This window comes from Phocoena phocoena, chromosome 18, assembly GCF_963924675.1.
Source record: "Phocoena phocoena chromosome 18, mPhoPho1.1, whole genome shotgun sequence".
In the NCBI taxonomy this organism is placed as follows: Eukaryota; Metazoa; Chordata; class Mammalia; order Artiodactyla; family Phocoenidae; genus Phocoena; species Phocoena phocoena.
The window spans coordinates 10,600,171-10,626,188 of NC_089236.1; positions in this window are offsets into that span (position 1 = coordinate 10,600,171).

Below are 26,018 nucleotides of genomic sequence, written 5' to 3' on the forward strand. Positions count from 1 at the left end.
AGCCTAGACCTCCAAGCAAACAAACACAGATGCACTGCAGTGGTTCTTCAATGGTCAGGATACCCCTTTTGATTCTATCCAGGTGTGTATCCCCATGTGTGTGCATTATGTGGATTTTTGCCTTATTACTTCTTTCCACATATTTAACATTCATTCTGATGTTGACAGGTGCAGTTTTCACATAATGCAGAAGTGCCTGTTTATTAAGGCTTCCCCAGTTCCACTGGTTCCCAGGGTCCTCAACCATAGCGAGTGTCCCACCTACTCCTCACCTTCCTGAGGACCATGTCTCACAAACTTCCAAGTCCCAGGCGATAGAAATGACTGAAGCATGTGTCAGGGCCAGAAGATACATTAAGAGAGGCTGGGTAAGCTTGCTGTAGTCACATTTTGGAGTGTATTACTCAGGTCCACATGAGGCTCTCTAACTGCCTTCGTCCCCCACGATGGTGCCTTTTGTCTTGCTTACTGTTGCTGGTATACCATGAATTCACAGCCCACTCCAGCTGGCTGCAGTAGCACACACATGACCCAAAGGCACACTAACTCAAAACACGTTTTAAACATTCAACAGTTGATAAATGTTAAGTATCCTTAGGCCAAATAAAACATCCTCAAAACAAGTCCTCAGGCCTACAGCTATCAACCACGGATGGGACTTTTCTTCTCTCCCAACTCAACCTTAAACCATACTTGACTGGTGTCCTGTCCCTCTGGGCCCCATCTGGCAGCTACACTTTGCTGTGTGTCACAACCGTCCATGGGCAAGTCCTTCCTACCTTCCCAGATGATTTTCTGAATAGTTACTATTACTGGGTCATAGAAAGCAGGATCTTGAGTGCAGTTGCCAGTGGGTTCTACCATTTTCAGCTATCTCTTTTGGATAATAACATAAAGAGTTTCTTCTGTTCAGACATTTATGATGGCAGTAAAATTGAGAATATCTGGATGACAATACTAAATATACATGTATCGGTCTCTGCTGGGATGTTGCCTTAACACAGAGGCTTTGACTGTTCTATAGCAATAGCAGCTCCTGCCTCTCCACCACACACACCCTCCCTCTTGTCCTGCTTTATTTCTCTTCACGACACTCACCACCTTCTGACACGCTACTGTCTGTCTTCCTGCACTGGAATCTAAGTGCCAAGAGGGCAGAAACTGCTGAGTGGGCAAAGCCTGGAATAGAGCCCAGCCTCTAGTAGGCTCTCAATAAATATCTGTTGCATGAGTAAAAACACACATTATATATAGATACTAAAAAATCAATACGACACTTCAGTAACTTGTGATGCTAAGGCCTGATGAAGCTTCACTGGCACTAGAACCAGCTTTTCTTGCTCTTTGGGGTCTTTCTCTGAATCAGTGACTCATCTTGTTTCCTGCGTTCTTGTCCCTGTCACACTCATCTCTATCAAGCTGCTGCCTTGTATGATATCTGAAATATTGCTTTACAGAAAGATCTTACTCTCTCTGTCACAACTACTCAAGCTGCTCATTATAGGTCAAGTTGTGATCAACTCCATACCTCTAATTATCTCCATTACTGTCAGCTGCTACACAGCTCTGCCGTGTGAGAACCAAGAATGTCCTCCCTCCTCAGAAGTGCACTCAGCAAAAGCGGCAGCAGGAATGATCGAAGGCGACTTCGTCAGTGCTGTGTTTTATAGTGTATGGTTTACGCATCACCCTAGACCCACACACGCGCATTGGCGTTGCTTACAGTCACGGGGCCTGCTTGCTGCTGCTACATATTCTACAGACCCAGGGCCCTGGGCTGCACGTCTCTGGTCGTGTGGGTGCCTAACCTTACACCAAGCCTTGCAAGTACCCTGGCACTTCCCTGTGGCTGCTCAGTGTGTATTGTACAGATGTGTAACTGAGGAAGGAAGTGGGTGAATGTACCACAGAGGTAAGTTTCACCCGATAGGAGATGGAAGTCAGTAAAATAATTCTATTCTCCCTCCAGAGAGACTCTTGAGAGATGCAGTAGCAGCATGCATCCTCCAAAGCTTTCTGGGGCACCAAGCACGCAGTTCATCATGAAGTGCAGGCATCTCAAGAACATGCTCCCTTCTATTTGCTCACTCTCCTTCCCCACCTCACCCCACTTCCTTTCTCACTCCTACATTCCTAGGATTCAGTCTTTAATAAAGTGCTGGCACATAATCTTTATTTTAGGCTCTGTTTTCTTGCAAATTGTATATACACACACACACACACACACACACACACACACACACATATATAAGCATACCCTTTAGGGGACAGAAAATAACTTCAGGCTGAGAGCTACAAAAAAAATAATAAAGCAAAACAAAATAAAAGCAAAGACAAAACAGAATAAAACAAAACTCATTCTATTGCCTGGAAGTTATTATCACTGTTATTTCTCATGTCACACTATAAGAAATTTCCCCTATGTAAGGCGGCTGGATTTTGCTGTTTAATTATTTGCTCCCTACAGATATGTGAGCTTTAAAAATACTTTATAACATACAACATGTGCTCACATACATCATCTCATTTCATCCTAAGTTAGTAGGACAGGCACTGCTGGCCACGTTATACTAAAGGGTAAACTCAGTTTTCCCTCCAGCGCCATATAAGAATCCTTTGGCAGTGAAGCACCCGAACCTGAGAATGAAATAAAGATGATGTAATCTCCATCGTGTGCTTCGAGAAGGCAGGAGAGACCTGGCCCACTGAAGTTTTGTGGGCTCCTCAAATCAGACCACACTGACAACTAACATTTTAGCTTAAGTTTATTTCTAGCTCTAATGAAAAGTTAATCTGTTCTTTGGTTCTCTATAACCATATTATCTATAACCATATTATCTCTATACTGGTTATTCAGGGTTTTTTTTTTTAATATAGATACTTTATGATTTTGGTAAAACATAGAGCTTTTCTTAAAAGTCAACTTAGAAATGTCAGTATATACAGTGTATTCAGAGCTTGGCACCAAGAAATCAGAAAGAGTGAAAAATTTATTTAATGAAGTCAAGAGTCTAGAATGATCAAAATCACAAACTCTCACAATTGGAAAGCTTAATATTTAGTTACAGGTTCATTTAAAAGTGAATGTAGGGGCTTTCCTGGTAGCGCAGTGGTTGAGAGTCCGCCTGCCGATGTAGGGGACACAGGTTCGTGCCCTGGTCCGGGAAGATCCCACATGCCGCGGAGCGGCTGGGCCCGTGAGCCACGGCCGCTGAGCCTGCACGTCCGGAGCCTGTGCTCCGCAACGGGAGAGGCGACAACAGTGAGAGGCCCACGTACCACACACACAAAAAAAGTGAATGTAGGAGTAAGCAACCTGCTACTTTTAAAAGTGGCCTCTTTAAGTCAGTCATTTGGAAGTTGGAATTTATTTCCCCTGAGAACAAAATCCCACATGGTGATCAAGCCCCAGACCAATTTTACAGTGCCTATTTAACCCATAATGTAGTTGAATCCTATTTCTGGGGGTTATTTGGGTGAAAGGAAGAAAAACAAAAAGAGAAAATCAACTTCCTCTGGTTTTCCTGGGTCAGAGCCATCTCCCAACAACTTTTGAAACAGGACAAATTTGGCTTTAGCCTCATTTAACTTGCCTTTCTTCAGCCCTTTCCTACCTCTCCGTGTTCCTCCTAAAAGACCTCATCAGCAGGCTGCCCACATATCACTCCACTCAGGACCTGCTCTCCCCCCCAGACCTCTCTGGGATCCACAGGATCTGCCCCTGCTCAGAGCTGCTCTCTTAGATGCTTGGTTTGAACATGATCTGCCCAAATAATCCACGTAAATGTGGGACTGCCCAATCACACACCATCACCCTCCCATAAGTGTAGACCTGCTGAAAATAGTCTCAAAAGACGAATAAAATTGAGAGGAAAGTAAAAAGATTGCCCACATACCCCCTGCTCCCACATATACATAGCTTCCCCCATTATCAACATCAGTCACTGTATTTGTACATTTTTTACCAAGGATGAACCTACACTGACACATCATAATCACCCAAAGTCCACAGTTTACATTAGAGTTCGCTCTTGGCATTATACATTCTATGGATTTGGGCAAATGTATAATCACATACATTCATCATTAAAACATGATACAGAGTATTTTCACTTCCTTAAAATCTTCTATGCTCTGTCTATTCCTCTCTCCTTTTCCCCACCCATGGCAACCACTAATCTTTTTACTGTCTCCGTAATTTTGTCTTTTCCAGAATGTCATACAATTGGAAGCATACAGTATGTAGCCTTTTCAGATTGGATTCTTTGTTAGTAACATGCACTTAAGATTCCTCATCACTTGATAGATCATTTCTTTTCATCACTGAATAATATTCCATTACCTGGATGTACCACAGTTTATCCATTCACCTACTTAAAGGCGATTTGGTTGCTTCCAAGTTTTGTTGATTATGAATAAAGCTTCTATAAACATCCATGTGTAGGCTTTTGTGTGGACATACGTTTTCAACTCCTTTGGGTAAATACCAAGGAGCTCAATTTCTGGATTGAATGGTAAGAGTATGTTTAGTTTTATGAGAAACTGTCAAACTGTCCTCCAAAGTGGCCACACCATTTTGCATTCCCATCAGCCATGAATGAGAGTTCCTGTTGCTCCACATCCTCACCGTCATCTGGTGTTGTCAGTGTTCTGATTTTCATCATTCTAACAGGTATGTAGTAAAATCTCATTGTTTTAATTTGCAATTCCTTGGTGACATATGATGTAGGGCATCTTTTCATATTTTATTTGCCATGTATGGCTTCTTTATTTCTGAAATTACAGGTGTCTTAAAAAAAGAAAAGCTTGGATGTGCTTTCCCTGGCCCCCATAGTAATGCCAGGGGCTCTGATGGAAGGAAGAGTAGGCCTGGATGATGACCGTCATCTGCATGCACAGGTGGCTGGTAATTTGGGATTGATTATTCAGGACACATACAAATCTGTACATCTGAGCATGACTTCCGTTTAGACAAATATATAAGCTTCTTTATTTATGAAAATATTTAACTCATTAAAAGCGTCTGACCTTTCTGCATTAAATTAAAAGATTAATATTCAGTCCTTCTCTAAGCCAGTATGGTGAGCTCAGGAACCAGTGAGGCTAGGATTTCCCCAATCCCTGGGGCCCCCACCCCTGCTTCCCCACGTCCAGGGCCTAGAATACCACTTTGAGGATGAAAGATGTTTAATAAGTGAGTTTTATTAAAGTTAAATTTGCTAAAGCTCCTACTTATTCCTCTAAAAGCCACTGAAGAAATCCAAGGGTGGGAAGAAGCAGATGCAGACACCCACTGGCAAAGCCTTTTTTCCTCCTACCTGGCAATGGAAAGGGAAAGAAACAGAACCAAGCATCATGCCTCCAACTCCTCAGGTGTCCAACCTGACAGTCCTTGGACCAAAAACGACTGTGAGTTGAAACCCAGCTAGCTTCTAACTCCCACCACAGGTAGAGAGGTAGAGAACATCAGCTGGGAGCAGGGGTGGGAAAGGCGAAGCCTCTCCCGGGTGCCTGGTTAGAATGCTGCAGTTCAGCACCTTAGGGGGCTGCAGGGCCCTGGAGAAAGATGAGGGGCCAGCTGGAGTCAGGAGCTCGCACCCAGATCAGCAGGTGGATGAGAGAGCATCCCGGATGCCTGAGGAGCAGGCCTGGCAGTCAGGAAGGGCCCGGTAAAAAGGGCTAAGCTTTGAGGCACAATTCCATCCCAGGAGACAGCAGGAAAGGCCCTGAAGAGGAAGTCATCATGTACCAAGAGCCCCTGGTTTTGAATCAGCAACTAGGTTTTCTTAGAATCCTCCAGGAACTGCCTTCTCTCTAGGATGGGTTGTACCTCCCGCCCACATCCATGCTCTCCCCAAACCTCCAGCCTCTCATTCTCATTGTGTGGGTGATCTACTTAGTATAAAATGAAAGCACCCTTATTAACCACGTCCTGAGCACACGTGTCCTGGCACACGTGTCTTTTGTTTCTTCATTGTCCTCTTTTCAGTATTTGATAAAGCCTAGAGGAAAGTTCTAACCATCTTACTCAGAGAAGAACAGTGAGGCAAGAGCTGGGGTACCTCAAAGAGAGCCTAGCCAGCAACAGCCAGAGCAGCAGCAAGATGCTCAAGAGGAAAAGTGAACTCAGGGCTGCAGCCTGGATCAACAGCACCACCCCACCTGCCACCTGCAGGTTCTCCTACCAGCCCCAGCCTTGGAGCCACGGGGGCGCTTCTAACTGTGCAGCCCCCTGCCAGGTTTATTGGTCAACTGTGGATTATTTTTGCTTTCTTGTGTCTTTGATACATGATCAAAAGATTGGGAGGAGCAGTGTTTATACATTTTTTTTTTATTGATGAGGAAACTCATGTAGAATGAAAATAAACCTTATAAAGTCAAGCCAGAATAAGCACTCAATTTGGCATTTGCTTTTAAAAATGGCTTAATGAGGGGCTTCCCTGGTGGCGCAGTGGTTGAGAGTCCGCCTGCTGACGCAGGGGACGCGGGTTCGTGCCCCGGTCCGGGAGGATCCCACATGCCGCGGAGTGGCTGGGGCCGTGAGCCATGGCCGCTGAGCCTGCGCTCCGCAACGGGAGAGGCCACAGCAGTGAGAGGCCCGTGTACCGCAAAAAAAAAAAAAAAAGGCTTAATGAAGGAACTTTAAGTGAAATGTAGCTTCATTTAAGAAATCATCTTCTCCAAAGAATATCTGTTGGAGAGACTAGGTATTACTCATCCCAAGTATTCAACACAATGAAGCAACAGAACATCACTGCTACACAGGGGGGCCCAGTGAGCAAAACCAGACCCAGCCCTGCCTCCTGCTTCTAAGGGTGAGCCTCCTAATTGACAGGAACTTGGAGAGAACTGCGTTTCTCTCAGCCCCTGTAAGGAGGTATTATATTCCTACGACAAGAATTCGTCTTCCCTTTGAGATGTAGCATGACTTACTCGGGAGAGAGGCTCTTTTGCACTGGGAGAGACACTGTGGGTCCCCAGCAAGCTTGGGGTGACCGTGAAATGAATAATTGCCAGTTGACCTGTGAACAGATCAGTTCTTACTAAAAACTCACCAAGCAAATTCTGGAGCTACGTGACGTCTGTCCCTCAGTCCTGCCCCCACAGCATCACCATTCAACGTGTTGTCATGTCAGAATGCTGCTATGCTGCTTACTCTCCATTCCTTCTTCTGGAGCTTTCACTGCAGGCGCATGAAGCCAAGAAAGGCCCTTCCTGAAGAAACAAGGGCAGCTGCCCATCTGAGCTAGTCACACCGATGGCCTGGCTCAGCAGTGCAGACTGGCGTGGGCAAAGCTGTCGGGACCAATTGTGATGACTAGCCCTTCTGTTGCCTGGCTTATTCACTCACTCCGTCTAGACTCCAAATTCTGGAGCCTTTAGTGACTCATTTTTCAGCAAAATGCAAGTACTTTCACTTTACTTTGCCTTAAGCTCTATATAACCTAATACAGAATGTGCGCTGAGTAATACTATGAGTAGCTGTCAAAAAGCTGTTTGCAGATATCCTAGAATGTCATGGCACTTTGACTTTGATCATAATTAAATATTAACCCTCTTATTGAAAACTTGGTGGAAACGTGCATCCTCTAACCCTATTCAAAGCTCAGTGTTGACCTGAATACCTTCAACCATGTTTTTACATCTCATATTTGGTTTGCAATAGCTTAAAATGCCACAACTTCTCCTTAGGTTGGTTTGGAGTTGTTTAACTCCTGCCCATTCCTCTAAAACGTTAACACATTGTCTTAAGAGACTAGAACAGTCAAATCATAAAGACGATTGTTCAGGGCACCTTAAGGGGTCAGACTACAGAGCCAGCAGCAAAACCTTGGGGGCTTTTCCAAAAGCAGCCAACTCTAACTGTACAAACAATCACCATGAGACTTAACTATGTCAGGCTTTCAAACAAGCATATGTAGGCACAGGGCTGAAAACTTTAAGATTCTACTTTTCTGGGGCTCTAGGGAGAAGAGTCTACTGGGTTTTTTTTTTTGTCTATTGGCTGTCAGAGAACCGGAGTCAGAAACAGAAAGCAATCTGGTGCAGTCGTGTTGTCTAGCCCAGGGCAGTGTTGCTTTGTTATATACCCCGACAACTTTAACTGTTCTCTCGTGAGAGTGGCTCCTTACCTTCACTGTGGAACATCACTCAATAGACTAATAAAGTTAATACTGAAACCATTTCCTGAGAATATACAGAAATTTTACTTTCCTTCAAAACCCTTATTTCTGCTAATTCTGTAAGGTCGTTTGAAACGTCTGTCTGCCCTGCCCTGGAGTTTACCTTTTCAAATACATGTTTCCTATCATCTAACCAGAATTCTCTTAATTTTCTCATAAACCAATTTCTTTGATACACTGTTTTCTGTCAAGTTTCTCATTTCTATTCATTTATTATTGTCTTCTTAAAAATCAATTTATTTACTTATTTATTTATTTTTGGCTGTGTTGGGTCTTCATTGCTGTGCTTGGGCTTTCTCTAGTTGCAGCGAGCAGGGGCTACTCTTCGTTGAGGTGCACAGGCTTCTCATTGCAGTGGTTTCTCTTGTTGCGGAGCACAGGCTCTAGGCACGGGGGCTTCAGTAGTTGTGGCACGTGGGCTCAGCAGTTGTGGCTTGTGGGCTCTAGAGCACAGGTTCAGTACTTGTGGCACATGGGCTTAGTTGCTCCGCAGCATGTAGGATCTTCCCGGACCAGGGCTCGAACCCATGTCCCCTGCACTGGCAGGGAGATTTCTAACCGCTGCACCACTAGGGAAACCCTATTGTCTTTTTAATTTATTATTTCAATAACAGTTTGTTGTGGGTCCATTATAAGCCAGAAACCATTCTTGGACCAAAGATATTGCAGTGAATAAGTCAGACAAGATCCAGGTTCTCATGGAGTTTATAAACTAGGGGATGATGATAGCTCCAAGTATCAAGGGCGAAACACTTTACACCCAGTACCCCCTTTAATTCTCAGATCAGTCCACTGCAGACATTCTTTTCCTTATTTTACAGGTGAGAAGAGTGAAGCTCTGAACAGCATGCCTAGGGCCTCCAAGCAGTAAGGACTGAATCCTGGACAGGCTCTGCATCCAGCCTTTGCTGCCCGTTGTCAGCATCCTTACGGGGAACCCTGTGCTACCTTTCCTCTGCTACTCCAAGTCCCTGCACACACGTGGGCCTTTTCCTCTCTCCTTTGGCATTGCAATCACATGCCTCCAGTGGTTTTATTTACTGTCTCTGAGTCTCCTCAGGAGTCCCTATCTATTCTGAACAACTACAATATTTCTATTCATGACTGCTTTCACCACACGATTATCAAATGGGAAAACATCTGTAATATTACAGCCTTCCTTCCCCTCTTAATTATGGGCTTAGCAGTCAGATGAACTTCAATATTTAATATCGAAGCAAAACGCTTAATGATTACAAAGTGATGTTCCATTTTTGATGTAAAACCAGAGTTAAAGTGAACTCTAAGCAAACCAACTCTGCTTGCTGACATACGGAAGAAAGAATGCATTTAAACGCATTACAGATTATCTGCAGAACCATTTTGTGCCTCAACTCTGATCCCCACTGTGCTTTTTTCTTTAAGATTTTTTTTTTTTGATGTGGACCATTTTTAGTCTTTATATTTGTTACAATATTGCTTCTGGAGGGACCTTCAAGATGGCGGAGGAGTAAGACCTGGAGATGACCTTTCTCCCCACAAATACGTCAAAAATACAACTACACATGGAACAACTCCTACAGAACACCTACTGAACGCTGGCAGAAGACCTCAGACTTCCCCAAAGGCAAGAAACTCCCCCACGTACCTGGGTAGGTCAAAAAAAAAAAAAAGAAAAAACAGAGACAAAAGAAGAATAGGGACGGGACCTGCACCAGTGGGAGGCAGCTGTGAAGGAGGAAAAGTGTCCACACTCTAGGAAGCCCCTTCACTGGTGGAGACAGGGGCTGGACGGGGTTGGGGGTGGGTGGGAGGGAAGCTTCAGAGCCACAGAGAAGAGCGCAGCAACAGGGACGCAGAGGGCAAACTGGAGAGATTCCCGCACAGAGGATCAGTGCTGACCAGCACTCATCAGCCCGAGAGGCTTGCCTGCTCACCCGCCGGGGCAGGCGGGGGCTGGGAGCTGAGGCTCGGGCTTTGGAGGTCAGATCCCAGGGAGAGGACTGGGGTTGGCTGTGTGAACACAGCCTGAAGGGGGCTAGTGAGCCACAGCTACCTGGGAGGTAGTCTGGGAAAAAGTCCAGACCTAAGAGGCAGGGGTTTTCAGGGTGCAAGGAGAGGGGATTAAGAGCGCTGCTTAAAGGAGTTCCAGAGATGGGCACAGGCTGTGGCTATCAGCTCGGACAACAGAGGCGAGCATTAGACACTAAGGCTGCTCCTGCAGCCACCAAGAATCCTGTGTGCAAGCACAGGTCACTATCCACACCTCCCCTCCTGGGAGCCTGTGCAGCCAGCCACTGCCAGGGTCCCGTGATCCAGGGACAACTTCCCCGGGAGAACGCACGGTGCACCTCAGGCTCTTGCAAAGTAACGCCAGCCTCTGCCACTGCAGGCTTGCCCCGCACTCAGTACTCCTCCCTTCCCCTGGCCTGAGTGAGCCAGAGCCCCCTAATAGCTGCTCCTTTAACCCTGTCCTGTCTGAGCAAAGAACAGACGCTCTCCAGCGACCTAAAACAGAGGCGGGGCCAAATCAAAGCTGAACCCTGGTAGCTGTGCAAACAAAGAAGAGAAAGGGAAATCTCTCCCAGCAGCCTCAGGAGCAACGGATTAAATCTCCACAGTCAACTTGATGTACCCTGCATCTGTGGAATACCTGAAAAGAAAATGAATCATTCAAAAAGTGAGGCAGTGGACCTTGGGAGCAACTGTAGACTTGGGGTTTGCTTTCTGCATCTAATTTGTTTCTGGTTTTACATTTATTTTAGTTTAGTATTTACATAAATATATATACATTTTTTCTTTTTCTCTTTTTGTGAGTGTGTATATGTATACTACTTTGTGTGATTTTGTCTGTATAGCTTTGTTATACCATTTTGCCTAGGGTTCGGTCTGTCCATTTATTTATTTATTTATTTATTTTTTTGTATAGTTTTTAGCATTTGTTATCACTGGATTTGTTTTTTGGTTTGGTGGCTCTCTGCTTTCTTTTTCTTGTTATTATTTTTTAATATTTTTACTTTTAATAATTTTTTTTTTATTTTAATAACTTTATTTTTTTCTTTCTTTCTTTCTTTTTTACCCCTTTTCTTCTCAGCTGAGTGGCTGACAGGGCCTTGGTGCTCCGACCGGGTGTCAGGCCTGAGCCGTTGAGGTGGGAGAGCCGAGTTCAGGACACTGGTCCACCAAAGAACTCCTGACCCCACATATATCAAACAGCAAAAGATCTCCCAGAGATCTCCATCTCACTGCTGAGATCCAGGTCCACTCAATGACCAGCAAGCTACAGGGCTGGACCCTCTATGCCAAACAACTAGCAAGAGAAGAACACAAACACACCCATTAGCAGAGAGGCTGCCTAAAACCATAGTAAAGTCAGAGACACCCCAAAACATACCACCAGACGCCGTCCTGCCCACCAGAAACACAAGATCCAGCATCATCCACCAGAACACAGGCAACAGTCCCCTCCACCAGGAAGCCTACACAACCCACTGAACCAACCTTATGCACTGGGGGCAGACACCAAAAAAAAAAACAGGAACTACGAACCTGCAGCCAGCAGAAAGGAGACACCAAACACAGTAAGTTAAGCAAAATGAGAAGACAGAGAAATACACAGCAGGTGAAGGAGCAAGGTAAAAACCCACGAGACCAAAAAATGAAGAGCAAATAGGCAGTCTACCTGAAAAAGAACTGAGAGTAATCATAGTAAAGATGATCTGAAATCTTGGAAACAGAATGGAGAAACTACAAGAAACATTTAGTTTAACAAAGACCTAGAAGAACTAAAGAGCAAACAAACAATGATGAACACAATGAATGAAATAAAAAATTCTGCAGAAGAAATCAAAAGCAGAATAACTGAGGCAGAAGAGTGGATAAGTGATCTCGAAGATAAAATAGTGGAAATAACTACTGCAGACCAGAATAAAGAAAAAAAAATTGAAAAGAATTTAGGACAGTCTCAGAGACCTCTGGAACAACATTAAACATACCAACATTCAAATTACAGGAATACTAGAAGAACAGAGAAAAAAAGGGACTGAGAAAATATTTGAAGAGATTATGGTTGAAAACTTCCCTAATATGGGAAAGGAAATAGTCAAGTCCAGGAAGCACAGTGAGTCCCATACAGGATAAATCCAAGGAGAAACACACCAAGACACATATTAAACTAGCAAAAATTAAATACAAAGAAAAAATATTAAAAGCAGCAAGGGAAAAACAACAAATAACATACAAGGGAATCCCCATAAGGTTAACAGCTGATCTTTCAGCAGAAACTCTGCAAGCCAGAAGGGAGTGGCAGGACATATTTAAAGCGATGAAGGGGAAAAACCTACAACGAAGATTCCTCTACCCTGCAAGGATCTCATTCAGATTTGACAGAGAAATTAAAACCTTTACAGACAAGCAAAAGCTAAGAGAATTCAGCACCAGCAAACCAGCTTTACAACAAATGCTAAAGGGACTTCTCTAGGCAAGAAATACAAGAGAAGGAAAAGACCTAAAATAACAAACCCAAAACAATTAAGAAAATGCTAACAGGAACATACATATCGATAATTACATTAAATGAAAATGGATTAAATGCTCCAACCAAAAGACACAGACTGGCTGAATAGATACAAAAAAAGACCCATATATAGGCTATCTACAAGAAACCCACTTCAGACATAGGGAAACATACAGACTGAAAATGAGGGGTTGGAAAAAGATATCCATGCAAATGAAAAACAAAAGAAAGCTGGTGTAGCAATTCTCATATCAGACAAAATAGACTTTAAAGACTATTTCAAGAGACAAAGAAGGACACTACATAATGATCAAGGGATCAATCCAAGAAGAAGATATAACAATTATAAATATTTATGCACCCAACATAGAACCACCTCAATACACAAGGCAAATGCTAAAAGCCATAAAAGGGGAAATCGACCTCAATACATAAGGCAAATGCTAAAAGCCATAAAAGCGGAAATCAACAGTAACACAATCATAGTAGGGGACTTTAACACCCCACTTTCACCAATGGACAGATCGTCCATAATTAAAATAAATAAGGAAACACAAGCTTTAAATGATACAATAAGAAAGATGGACTTAATTCATATTTATAGGACATTCCATACAAAAAGAACAGAATACACTTTCTTCTCAAGTGCTCATGGAACATTCTCCAGGATGGATCATATCTTGGGACACAAATCAAGGCTTGGTAAATTTAAGAAAACTGAAAACATATCAAGTATCTTTTCCGACCACAGTGCTATGACACTAGATATCAATTACAGGGAAAAATGTGTAAAAAATACAAACACATGGAGGCTAAACAATACACTACTAAATAACCAAGAGATCACTGAAGAAATCAAACAGGAAATCAAAAAATACCTAGAAACAAATGACAATGAAAACACGACGACCCAAACACTATGGGATGCAGCAAAAGCAGTTCTAAGAGGGAAGTTTATAGCGATACAATCCTACCTCAAGAAACAAGAAACATCGCAAATACACAAATGAAATTTACACCTAAAGCAATTAGAGAAAGAAGAACAAAAAACCCCCAAAGTTAGCAGAAGGAAAGAAATCATAAAGATCAGATCAGAAATAAATGAAAAAGAAATGAAGGAAACAATAGCAAAGATAAAACTAAAAGCTGGTTCTTTGAGAAGATAAACTAAATTGATAAACCATTAGCCAGACTCATCAAGAAATCAAGGGAGAAGACTCAAATCAATAGAATTAGAAATGAAAAAGAAGAAGTAACAATTGACACTGCAGAAATACAAAGGATCATGAGAGATTACTACAAGCAACTATATGCCAATAAAATGGAAAACCTGGTAGAAATGGACAAATTCTTAGAAAAGCACAACATTCCGAGACTGAACCAGGAAGAAACAGAAAATATACACAGACCAATCACAAGCACTGAAATTGAAACTGTAATTTAAAATCTTCCAACAAACAAAAGCCTAGGACCAGATGGCTTCACACGTGAACTCTATCCAACATTTAGAGAAGAGCTAACACGTATCCTTCTCAAACTCTTCCAAAATATAGCAGAGGAAGGAACACTTCTAAACTCATTCTACGAGGCCACAATCACCCTGATACCCAAACCAGACAAGGATGTCACAAAAAAAGAAAACTACAGGCCAATGTCACTGATGAACATAGATGCAAAAATCCTCAACAAAATACGAGCCAACAGAATCCAACAGCACATTAAAGGGATCATAAATCATGACCAAGTGGGGTTTATCCCAGGAATGCAAGAATTCTTCAATATACACAAATCAATAAATGTGTTACACCATATTAACAAGCTGAAGGATAAAAAAACATATGATCATCTCAATAGATGCAGAAAAAGCTTTTGACAAAATTCAATTCCTATTTATGATAAAACCCCTCCAGAAAGTAGGCATACAGGAAACTAACCTCAACGTAGTAAAGGCCATATGTACCAAAACCACAGCCAACATCATTCTCAATGGTGAAAACCTGAAGCCATTTCCACTAAGATCAGGAACAAGACAAGGTTTCCCACTCTCACCACTCTTATTCAACATAGCTTTGGAAGTTTTAGCCACAACAATCAGAGAAGAAAAAGAAATAAAAGGAATACAAATCGGAAAAGAAGAAGTAAAACTGTCACTTTTTGCAGATGACATGATACTATACATAGAGAATCCTAAAGGTGCTACCAGAAAACTACTAGAGCTAATCAATGAATTTGGTAAAGTAGCAGGATACAAAATTAATGCACAGAAATCTCTTGCATTCCTATACACTAAGGATGAAATATCTGAAAGTGAAATTAAGGAAACACTCCCATTTACCATTGCAACAAAAAGAATAAAATACCTAGGAATAAACCTACCTGAGGAGCCAAAAGACCTGAATGCAGAAAACTATAAGACACTGAAGAAAGAAATTAAAGATGATACAAACAGATGGAGAGATATACCACGTTCTTGGATTGGAAGAATCAACATTGTGAAAATGACTCTACTACCCAAATCTCTCTACAGATTCAATGCAATCCCTATCAAACTACCAAAGGCATTTTTCACAGAACTAGAACAAAAATTTTCACAATTTGTATGGAAACACAAAAGACCCTGAATAGCCAAAGCAATTTTGAGAAAGAAAAACGGAGCTGGAGGAATCAGGCTCCCTGACTTCAGACTAAATTACTAAGCTACAGTTATCAAGACAGTATGGTAGTGGCACAAAAACAGAAATATAGATCAGTGGAACAGGATAGAAGCCCGGAGATAAACCCACACACATACAGTCTTTAATCCATTTTGAGTTTATTTTTGTGTATGGTGTTAGGGAGTGTTCTAATTTCATTCTTTTACATGCAGCTGTCCAGTTTTCCCAGCACCACTTATTGAAGAGGCTGTCTTTTCTCCATTGTATATTCTTGCCTCCTTTATCAAAGTTGACCATATGTGTCTTGTTAACTTTGTTAATTTGTCCATTTCTACCAGGTTTTCCATTTTATTGGCATATAGTTGCTTGTAGTAATCTCTCATGATCCTTTGTATTTCTGCAGTGTCAGTTGTTACTTCTTTTTCATTTCTAATTCTATTGATTGAGTCTTCTCCCTTGATTTCTTGATGAGTCTGGCTAATGGTTTATCAATTTAGTTTATCTTCTCAAAGAACCAGCTTTTAGTTTTATTTATCTTTTCTATTGTTTCCTTCATTTCTTTTTCATTTATTTCTGATCTGATCTTTATGATTTCTTTCCTTCTGCTAACTTTGGGGGTTTTTTGTTCTTCTTTCTCTAATTGCTTTAGGTGTAAAGTTCATTTGTTTATCTGAGCTGTTTCTTGTTTCTTGAGGTAGGATTGTATCGCTATAAACTTCCCTCTTAGAACTGCTTTTGCTGCACCCCATAGTGTTTCGGTTGTCATGTTTCCATTGTCTTTTGTTTCTAGGTATTTTTTGACTTCCTGTTCGATTTCTTCAGTGATCTCTTGGTTTTTTAGTAGTGTATTGTTTAGCCTCCATGTGTTTGTATTTTTTACAGATTTTTTCCTGTAATTGATATCTTGTCTCATAGCATTTGGGTCAGAAAAGATACTTGATACAATTTCAATTTTCTTAAATTTACCAAGGCTTGATTTGTGACCCAACATATGATCTATCCTGGAAAACGTTCCATGGGCACTTGAGAAGAAAGTTTATTCTGTTGTTTTTAGATGGAATGTCCTATAACTATCAATTAAGTCCACTTTGTTTAATGTATCATTTAAAGCTTGTGTTTCCTTATTTATTTTCATTTTGGATGATATGTCCATTGGTGAAAGTGGGATGTTAAACTCCCCTGCTATTATTGTGTTACTGTCGATTTCCCCTTTTATGGCTGTTAGTATTTGCCTTATGTATTGAGGTGCTCCTATATTGGGTACATAAATATTTACAATTGTTATATCTTCTTCTTGGATTGATCCCTTGATCATTATGTAGTGTTCTTCTTTGTCTCTTGAAGTAGTCTTTATTTTAAAGTGTTTATTTTACCTGATATGAGAATTGCTACTCCAGCTTTTTTTTTTTTTTTTTTTTTTTTTTGCAGTACGCAGGCCTCTCACTGTTGTGGCCTCTCCCGTTGTGGAGCACAGGCTCTGGACACGCAGGCTCAGTGGCCATGGTTCACGGGCCCAACCGCTCCACGGCATGTAGGATCTTCCCAGACCGGGGCACGAACCCGTGTTCCCTGCATCGGCAGGCAGACTCTCAACCACTGCGCGACCAGGGAAGCCCCAGCTTTCTTTTGATTTTCATTTGCATGGAATATCTTTTTCCATCCCCTCACTTTCAGTCTGTTTGTGTCCCTAGGTCTGAAGTGGGTCTCTTGTACACAGCATATATACCAGTCTTGTTTTTGTATCCATTCACCTGGTCTATGTCTTTTGGTTGCAGCATTTAATCCATTTTCATTTAAGGTAATTATCCATATGTATGTTCCTGTTACCATTCCCTTAATAGTTTGGGTTTGTTATTATAAGTCCTTTCCTTCTCTTGTTTTTCCTGCCTAGAGAAGTTACTTTAGAATTTGTTGTAAAGCTGGTTTGGTTGTGCTGAATTCTCTTAGCTTTTGCTTGTCTGTAAATGTTTTAATTTCTTCGTTGAATCTGAATAAGATCTTTGCAGGGTAGAGTAACCTTGGTTGTAGGTTTTTCCCTTTCATCACTTTATATATGTCCTGCCACACCCTTCTGGCTTGCAAAGTTTCTGCTGAAAGATCAGCTGTTAACCTTATGGGGATTCCCTTGTGTGTTATTTGTTGTTTTTCCCTTGCTGCTTTTAATATGTTTTCTTTGTATTTAATTTTTGATAGTTTGATTAATATGTGTCTTGGCATGTTTCTCCTTGGATTTATCCTGTATGGGACTCTCTGTGCTTCCTGGACTTGATTGATTGTTTCTTTTCCCATATTAGGGAAGTTCTCAACTGTAATCTCTTGAACTATTTTCTCAGATCCTTTCTTTTTCTCTTCTTCTTCTGGGACCCCTATAATTCGAATGTTGGTGCATTTAGTGTTGTCCCAGAGGTCTCTGAGACTGTCCTCAATTCTTTTCATTCTTTTTTTCTTATTCTGCTCTATTTTGTCTTCCAGGTCACTTATCTGTTCTTCTGCCTCAGTTAATCTGCTGTTGCTTCCTTCTGGAGAATTTTAAAATTCATTTATTGTGTTGTTCATCATTGTTTGTTTGCAGTTCTTCCAGTTCCTTGTTAAATGTTTCTTTTATTTTCTCCATTCTATTTCCAAGATTTTGGATCATGTTTACTATCATTACTCTGAATTCTTTTTCAGGTAGACTGCCTATTTCCTCTTCATTTGTTTGGTCTGGTGGGTTTTTATTTTGTTCCTTCATCTGCAGTGTATTTCTCTGTCTTCTCATTTTGCTTAACTTACTGTGTTTGGTGTCTCCAAACACCAAAGTGCTGGAGGACTGCCAATGTTATTCTATGATAGGTGACAGATTTCAGGAATTATCAGAGTATATCACTAAGTGATCTCTTATACATTAAAATGAAATACCAGGACTGCCTAATAGATGACAACTTGAAACTGAGGGGGAACAATTTCTATTCATAATAAATTATCAGAAAGATCCCTACGTATGAATATCTATGGAGGGTCACTGAGAGTAGCTTAACTTTACCAAACCTCTTTCAAAACAGGCCACCTAAGGGTTCGACTGTGTTTGGGTTTTGCTGGTGCCATTACCATGTACGGGAGGGAGATTTTGAGATTCCTGGTTGGGTCCTGGAGGGTTACTCAGAGCAACAGAAGATAGAAGAGTCAGAAGAACAGGCCTCCCCAAAAGGTGATGTCAGACTAAAATGATGACAAGCCCCAGGTCTCGTGGGTGGGCAATGGTAAGAGATCAGAAGCTAGAAGGTTGGAGGCTGCTAAGGTAGCTTCAGCTAGCGTTGGAAGCAAAACTAGGAATAATGCGGTGCTGTGCGAGCACAGTTTTACATGTTGCTGGCATAACTGTGCATTGTCCTGATGGCTGTACCTTGGTCTTACAAGGGAATTTATTTATTTCTTACCAGGTGTCAGGAAACCTGGTTCAGAATTTTGGTTCTCCACCTAACTAGCTGGGTCACATTAAGCTAATAAACTAACTAACCTCTCTGAGTATGTTTCCTACCAGTTACCTGGCAGGGCTGTCTAAGGAGAAAGTAAAATGTTACTTAGTGTCAGGCCATGGAGGTGCCCACTTGTCGGTTTTATTATCCACTTGTAATTTATTATTATTATCACTAATATCTATTTTCTGGGGTGAGGTAGTTTATATGATTTTTTCCAGTTGGGAGGATAATACTTCTTTAATATTAGGCTTGGCCACGCAAATTCTTTTAGCAATGAAATGTAAGGGAAATTGGTGATGCTTCTTTAGAGCAGAACCTTATAAAGCCATCATGTAGCACTTCCATTACTCTTTTCCTACTGTCGCAAGACCAGCATACCCCAGGTGAGCTGAGTCTTTTAGCCTGAACCCTGAAATGAAGAGAACACGTAGAGCAGAGCCATGGTTGACCTGCACCTGAATGTAAAGTGAGTTAGAACTAAACCTGTGAGGTGTAAGTCACCGACAGTTCTTTGTAACTGCAGCATAAACAAGCCGAACTGACTAGCACATGGAGTTTCCAGGGTTGGGATAATCTGGACAGTGGTAAAGTTTTCAGCTATGGCCCCACCTACTTTTAGAAGTTCTCCTCCAAGTTTCTCAAGTTGTCTTTTTAATTTCTTAATCACTTCTCATCACCCGCAAGTCACCCCACACTGAAACCCGCAACCATCCTATACTTCTCTAGAACATCTAACTGGAACATTGTTGAGTACAGAAGTGACGTGATACTAAGAATTCTTAAGACAAATTGTTGAGAAAACAATGCTTATGATATGTAAGGAATCCTAAGAAATTAAGCAAGTGTATGGGAGCAGAAAAGAAGGCATTTTCCTCCAGTGAGAAATCTGCAAACCCTTGTTATAGGAGTTGCAGAGAATCCCAACATGCTTAAGACATATACTCTATCCTCCATGAGGCTACTGGTGAAGGAAGATGAGACACAGCATAAAATGCCACAATTCAACGTTCATGTCATAAATCTCACAGAGAGGTACAAACCTCTCTGCTATAATGTTCTATGAGATCACATTGGCCCTGTGTGACATGGTGTGGCCCCTTCTCTCAGGAAATGTGAGTAACCAAAATCTTCTTTCAGTGGCATTAGCTTCCCCATGTCATCACTCAGTCACCTCCACAAATTAAAATCCCACAGATCCAGTGAGACAATCATGTCATTATCGATCACCTGGTGCCCACCTTTCCACTGGGGCAATGGAAAGCAGACTTAATAAAGTCATGGACCTCTGGATGAAGTCAGAGGAAGCTCATAGAAGCAGATGATCTTTGCCTTGTGCTCCTGCAGGCTAGATTGCATTTAGAGTGGAAGATTATTTGAAGTAGGGAATCATTGTGTGTTCGTGGGGGGAGGTTGGAGAGAACAGCAGAATAAAAGCAAAATACAGGAAATTAAAGTTATCTTGAGGAAATGGTAAGCAATTCAGTTTGACTGGGGCAAAGTGTTCATGAGGAAGTAGTGGGAAGCAAGGCTATAGGAGAGCTGTTTTTGTACTGAGTCAATGAGAACTGATAAACTAAGAAGGGGTGAAGACTTCTTGGAAAGACATTCCATGTCTTTGAACAGAGACTGACCAGAACTGCATTCATTCCAATTTCTGCATAAACAAAAGAGAATTAAATGCCTTGGCTAAAGAGTAAGAATTAGAATGAAAGAGGGAGATTTTTCTATTCAAGATGGTGGCCCAAGCACACACTTTTCACCCCATTTCCTCTCAAAGAAGTACAAAAGCAATGGATCCGTAATATCACCGAATGAGAATGAGTGGGTCTATGAACCAGCCAGAGTTTGATAAATTTTCAAAATTTGATAAAATTTCAGAACTTTAATGAGATCACATTTGTAGATAAGAAAAGAATGTGGAAAGTCCACATTGAGCATCAAAAAATATACTCTTCATGGTAAGCTCAGGAGAAGCTCAAAGCTCCAGACTGGCAAGTGAAAGAATGGGAATGAAAAGTAAGGCCAAAATATGGTGGTAATTGAAGGTCTGTCTGTGAAACAACCCTTCCTGTAGTCCTTCTTCCGCCTGCTTTCTCAGGTCCCTACCAGTCATATTTACCTACCTTCAGGCTAAAATTGGGAAAGTGCTCCTTAAAAAAGTTATAATCCACCAATGCAGGGCTGGAGGTACTAGCCTGTGGGTTGTTCAGGCCCTCCTCATTTGAGGAGAATGGAATATAAATAACAGAATCTCTGACAGTGTAAAAGTAGTGGAACTCTTCTCTGGAGGAATGTATGAAGCCTTACTTCTCCTCCTAATGGGTGTCTGGAGATACTGTCTAAAGTTGATGGATGAAGAGAGAGTTGAGTACATTATTTAGAGGTACAGAGGTAACAAAAACAAGATCCAAACTTTATAACATAAATAACAAAACGTGGGAAGTGGGAGGAGAAGGAAAGAGAAGCTTAAGTATGCTGAATTCTTCATCTTTCATAATGGGAAGTTACTGGGTATGTTAATTTTTTTTAAAGTACAGCAAGAAATATTGCTGTAATTACCTGATTTAGACATATGGGGGTAGCCACTGGAAGAACCAAAACAGACAAGTTTAAAAATCATGCCTTTGAGCAATGAAAGTTGGGTCTGGTGGGATATTTTATTTTATTTCATGTCCTTCTATTCTGTTTGAATATTTTTAATGATGGATAAATAGTTTCTGTTGAAATTAAAAATAGAGAGATCATTTGAATTTTATTCAATGCCCAGATAACAAGCATTACTAGTTAATTCTTTGTTGACCCCAAGAATTCTTAGGAAAACTACAAGTATCACAAGTCTGCTATGGATTTCTCTTCCTTCTCATGTTACTGGCCCAGCAACAGCAGATCTTGTTTGTTTCTCTGCCTTATGTGGTTTTCTTCTCTTAGAAATAAAGTGTTTCTTTTCTGCTGTGTGAACCCTACACTTGGACGTATGCATGCCCATTTATTAGCAATGTTTAGTTTTACAGTTCCCAGGAACAACTGGGCTCAATACAGAATGAAATAAGCTTTAGTTGGACAAGTCTTCAGGAATCTAAGGAAGAAAATGACAGATATTCAGTGTTAAACATGTAGTTATACATAAAAATTACTATGGCATATCCCTAAAAATAAAAAAATATTTAATTGAGACATACCTAATTGCTTCAATTTTCCCTAGCATGCTTGACTATACACTGAAATTTGCAGGAGAGGGCTATGAGGGAAGATTTAAATGAAGTTATTTTCCTAATAAGATTTCAAGTAGGCAGATGTTCGCCCCAAGGAGCTGTTCAAACAAAAGAACTTATAGAAGAATATGGTAAAAACCAGAAAAAGAGTACATCTTCAGCTCTCAAATTTCTGCATCATTTTAAAGACAGATCATGGTCCATTTGAATTTCCAATGTATAATTTTTAAACTAGTGAGATTAACCTTTGTTCAATGATAAGTTTTCCACTGAGGACACCTGGAAAACTCTGAATGTTTATCCGGAAAATTCTCCTGAGAATATCACAGCTTTAAAAAATGTTAATTTATACAGATATAAACTACTCAGTTAGGCTCATGCTCAGAACAGTCTTTTCTGACAAGGGCCGCCTACCATCTGTTAAGTCAACTATTTCCATTTCCAGTGATCCCAAGTTCACCATTTCAGTTGCTGAGATTGAAATTCTCAGTCGGTCATAAATATCATTTGTTCTATCCCCCTGCCCTCCTCCTGTGTTCACTTAGGTCATGATATTTTCCCTTCGTTTTCAATCAACAAGTTTGAAGGTGACATCATAGAAAGGATGTGTAAACGGTTTCGTTTTCATGGCTGATGACTTTGAAACAACCTCTAGTTCAAGACTGATGGTACAGAAGGCTGCTATTTTCCTACTCTGTAGGAAGAAACAGGTGACAGGTGGAATAGAAAATGTACGGTCCAGGGAGGTTTGCAGGAGGACTTGCAATTCTATACCCTTCTCCAGATCAAGGGCCATTTCACACCTGCATAGAGTCACCTCCTCAATTCTAGAAGCTCTGATAATGTCAAAGATCCCATAAAAATCAAGTGTGTAGTTACTGCAGCAGCTAACAATTTTATCAGCACTGCCTGGTCTAGGATTTTAAAATCCAGAAAGTCTCCAGCAAACCCCTGAAGAGTTGGTCACCTTAGCTAAATCTCTCTAATGGCTCTTCACAGCCCTTTTTTTCCTCTTATCTTTGTCAGGGAAGTCTAGCAGTTGAGTTGAAGCCCTCCTTCTCTTGAGATTCATTCACCATGTACAGTGTCACAGAACTCCATGGAAGGACTAAAGAGGTCATTTTGTCCAGTCCCCTGACTTCAAATAGATGAGGTAAAGATTCATTTTGAAGACGATCTCTCTTAGGAAGCTTCCCTGCACTGCACAGAATCGAATCAGATGCCTTTCTTGTGCACTTCAAGAACCCAGTGCTTACTTTTGTCATCTCACTTACATCACAGCCCTAATAACTGCCCCCTTGCCTGACTCTCCAACAAATTTTAAGTTCTTTGAAGTCAGAAGTTCCAGAGCCTTGTTTGTATCCATGTTGTATACCTGGCACGCTGTGGCTTTCAGTCAATATGCTCGTCCTATAACAGAAGCCACAGGGGTGCCATTTCTATAGGTGTACGTAGACCAGCGTTGCAGGCCCAGAGCACCCAGACCCTGGCGTATGCCTCTCCAAGGACAGATAAGAGGATCCAACCCTTCTCCTGCTTGTGCAAGTTTCCTCTTATCCAATGAAACCTACTTTTTAATCTATGCTTTGTGCTGCGGCAGAATTCATCATACCCCTAGGGCAAGACAACTGGTCAACCAGGTGTGACCCACCTTTTACACAAAGTTACACATTTCCTATCTCTTACTGAAAAGTACTTTTTTAGGCCAGATTGGCCTTTTAGTAAGTGTTTAACGACTCCTGCCCAATAGGTGTACGACGGAGGATCCTAAAATGCATATACCTGTTACACTTCAAGGAGGCCAAGTATCATGGTAACTAAACACAAGGGCTCTGGATAAGACAGGCCTGGTCTCCAGTTCCGGATCCAACACTCTCTAGTCATATGAACCTCTGAACTTTCTCTGTAAAATGGGTGTAATAAGAGTGCTCACTTCATAGGCCACGGGAAAATCAGATGGGCTAAACAATAGTAATCAACCCAGTACCCGGCATGTGCTGAGCCCTCATTGATATTGGTACCGTAGCAACATTAGTACCCAGTCACTCTCTATCTTGACCGTATACTCTTCGCCTCTCTTGAGGACACTGCCCCAGGAGGCTGGCTCTCAAACTTCCGCTTGCTTGCTGTTGACGATTACGCCAGTTCTCTACTGTTAATGTTATCTTATGCTCCAGTTCTTCACTGTTCTTCTTTTTAAGGACAGCTGGCATTTTACTGTTTCCTCAGTGAACACTCCAAACATTTCTTTATGTTTTTGCCTTATTTTCAAACATTTTAATATTATCCATTTGATACATATGAGCAGTCTTTTTTTTGTTGTTTTTGCGGTACGCAGGCCTCCCACTGCCACAGCACCGCCCCGCTCCGGAGCACAGGCTCCGGACGCGCAGGCTCGGCGGCCATGGCTCACGGGCCCAGCCGCTCCGCAGCAGGCGGGATCATCCCGGACCGGGGCACGAACCCGTGCCCCCCGCATCAGCAGGCGGACCCCCAACCACTGCGCCACCAGTGAAGCCCCAGCAGTCTTTTATTGAATTAATTTTTATTGGAGTATAGTTGCTCTACAGTATTATGTTTCTACTGTACAGCAAAATGAATCAGCTATACATACACATACTCCCCTCTTTTTTGGATTTCCTTCCTATTTAGGTCACCACAGTGCATTAAGTAGAGTTCCCTGTGCTGTACAGTTATGTTCTCATTAGCTGTCTACTTTATACATAGTACCAATAGTGTACATGTGTCAATCCCAATCTCCCAATTCCTCCCACGCCCCACCTTTCCCCCTTGGTATCCATACATTTGTTCTCTATGTCTGTGTCTCTATTTCTGCTTTGCAAATAAGATCATCTATACCATTTTTCTAGATTCCACATATATGCGTTAATATACAATATTTGTTTTTCTCTTTCTGACTTACTTCACTCTGGATGACACTCTCTAGGTCCATCTACGTCTCTACAAATGACCCAATTTTGTTCCTTTTAATGGCTGAGTAATATTCTATTGCATATATGTACCACATCTTCTTTATCCATTCATCTGTCAGTGGACATTTAGGTTGCTTCCAAGTCCTGGCTATTGTAAATAGTGCTGCAATGAATACTGGGGTGCATGTGTCCTTTTGAATTATGGTTTTCTCAGGGTATATGCCCAGTAGTGGGATTGCTGGGTCATATGGTAGTTCTATTTTTAGTTTTTTAAGGAAGCTCCATAATGTTCTCCATAGTGGCTGTTTCAACTTACATTCCCACCGATAGTGTAAGAGGGTCCCCTTTTCTCCACACCCTCTCCAGCATTTATTGTTTGTAGATTTTCTGATGATGCCCATTCTAGCTGGTGTGAGGTGACACCTCACTGTAGTTTTGATTTGCATTTCTCTAATGATTAGTGATGTTGAGCATCCTTTCATGTGTCTGTTGGCCATCTATATGTCTTCTTTAGAGAAATGTCTATTTAGGTCTTCCACCCATTTTTGGATTGGGTTGTTTGTTTTTTTGATATTGAGCTGCATGAGCTGCTTGTATATTTTGGAGATTAATCGTTTGTCAGTTGCTTCATTTGCAAATATTTTCTCCCATTCTGAGAGTTGTCTTTTCGTCTTGTTTATGGTTTCTTTTGCTGTGCAAAAGCTTTTAAGTTTCATTAGGTCCCATTTGTTTATTTTTGTTTTTATTTCCATTACTCTAAGAGATGGGTCAAAAAAGATCTTGCTGTGATTTATGTCAAAGAGAAACACTCCAAACATTTCCTAACATTTCTCTTGTTTCAGTTTGTTTCCTGAGAGCAGGGGCCAAACTTCACCTATCTCTATGCCAAAAAGCAATAAATAAAAAGCGTTTTATCAGCATTATCATCTTCACCATAAAATCATCACTGCATTTAATAAGAGGATTATCTTTTCTTTTCTCTTTTAATGTTTTTATTCCTTTTTTATTATAAAAGTATGAATGTATTAGATAAGAGATACCAAGTGCTGGAGAAGATGTAGAGTAAAAGGAACACTTGTGTGC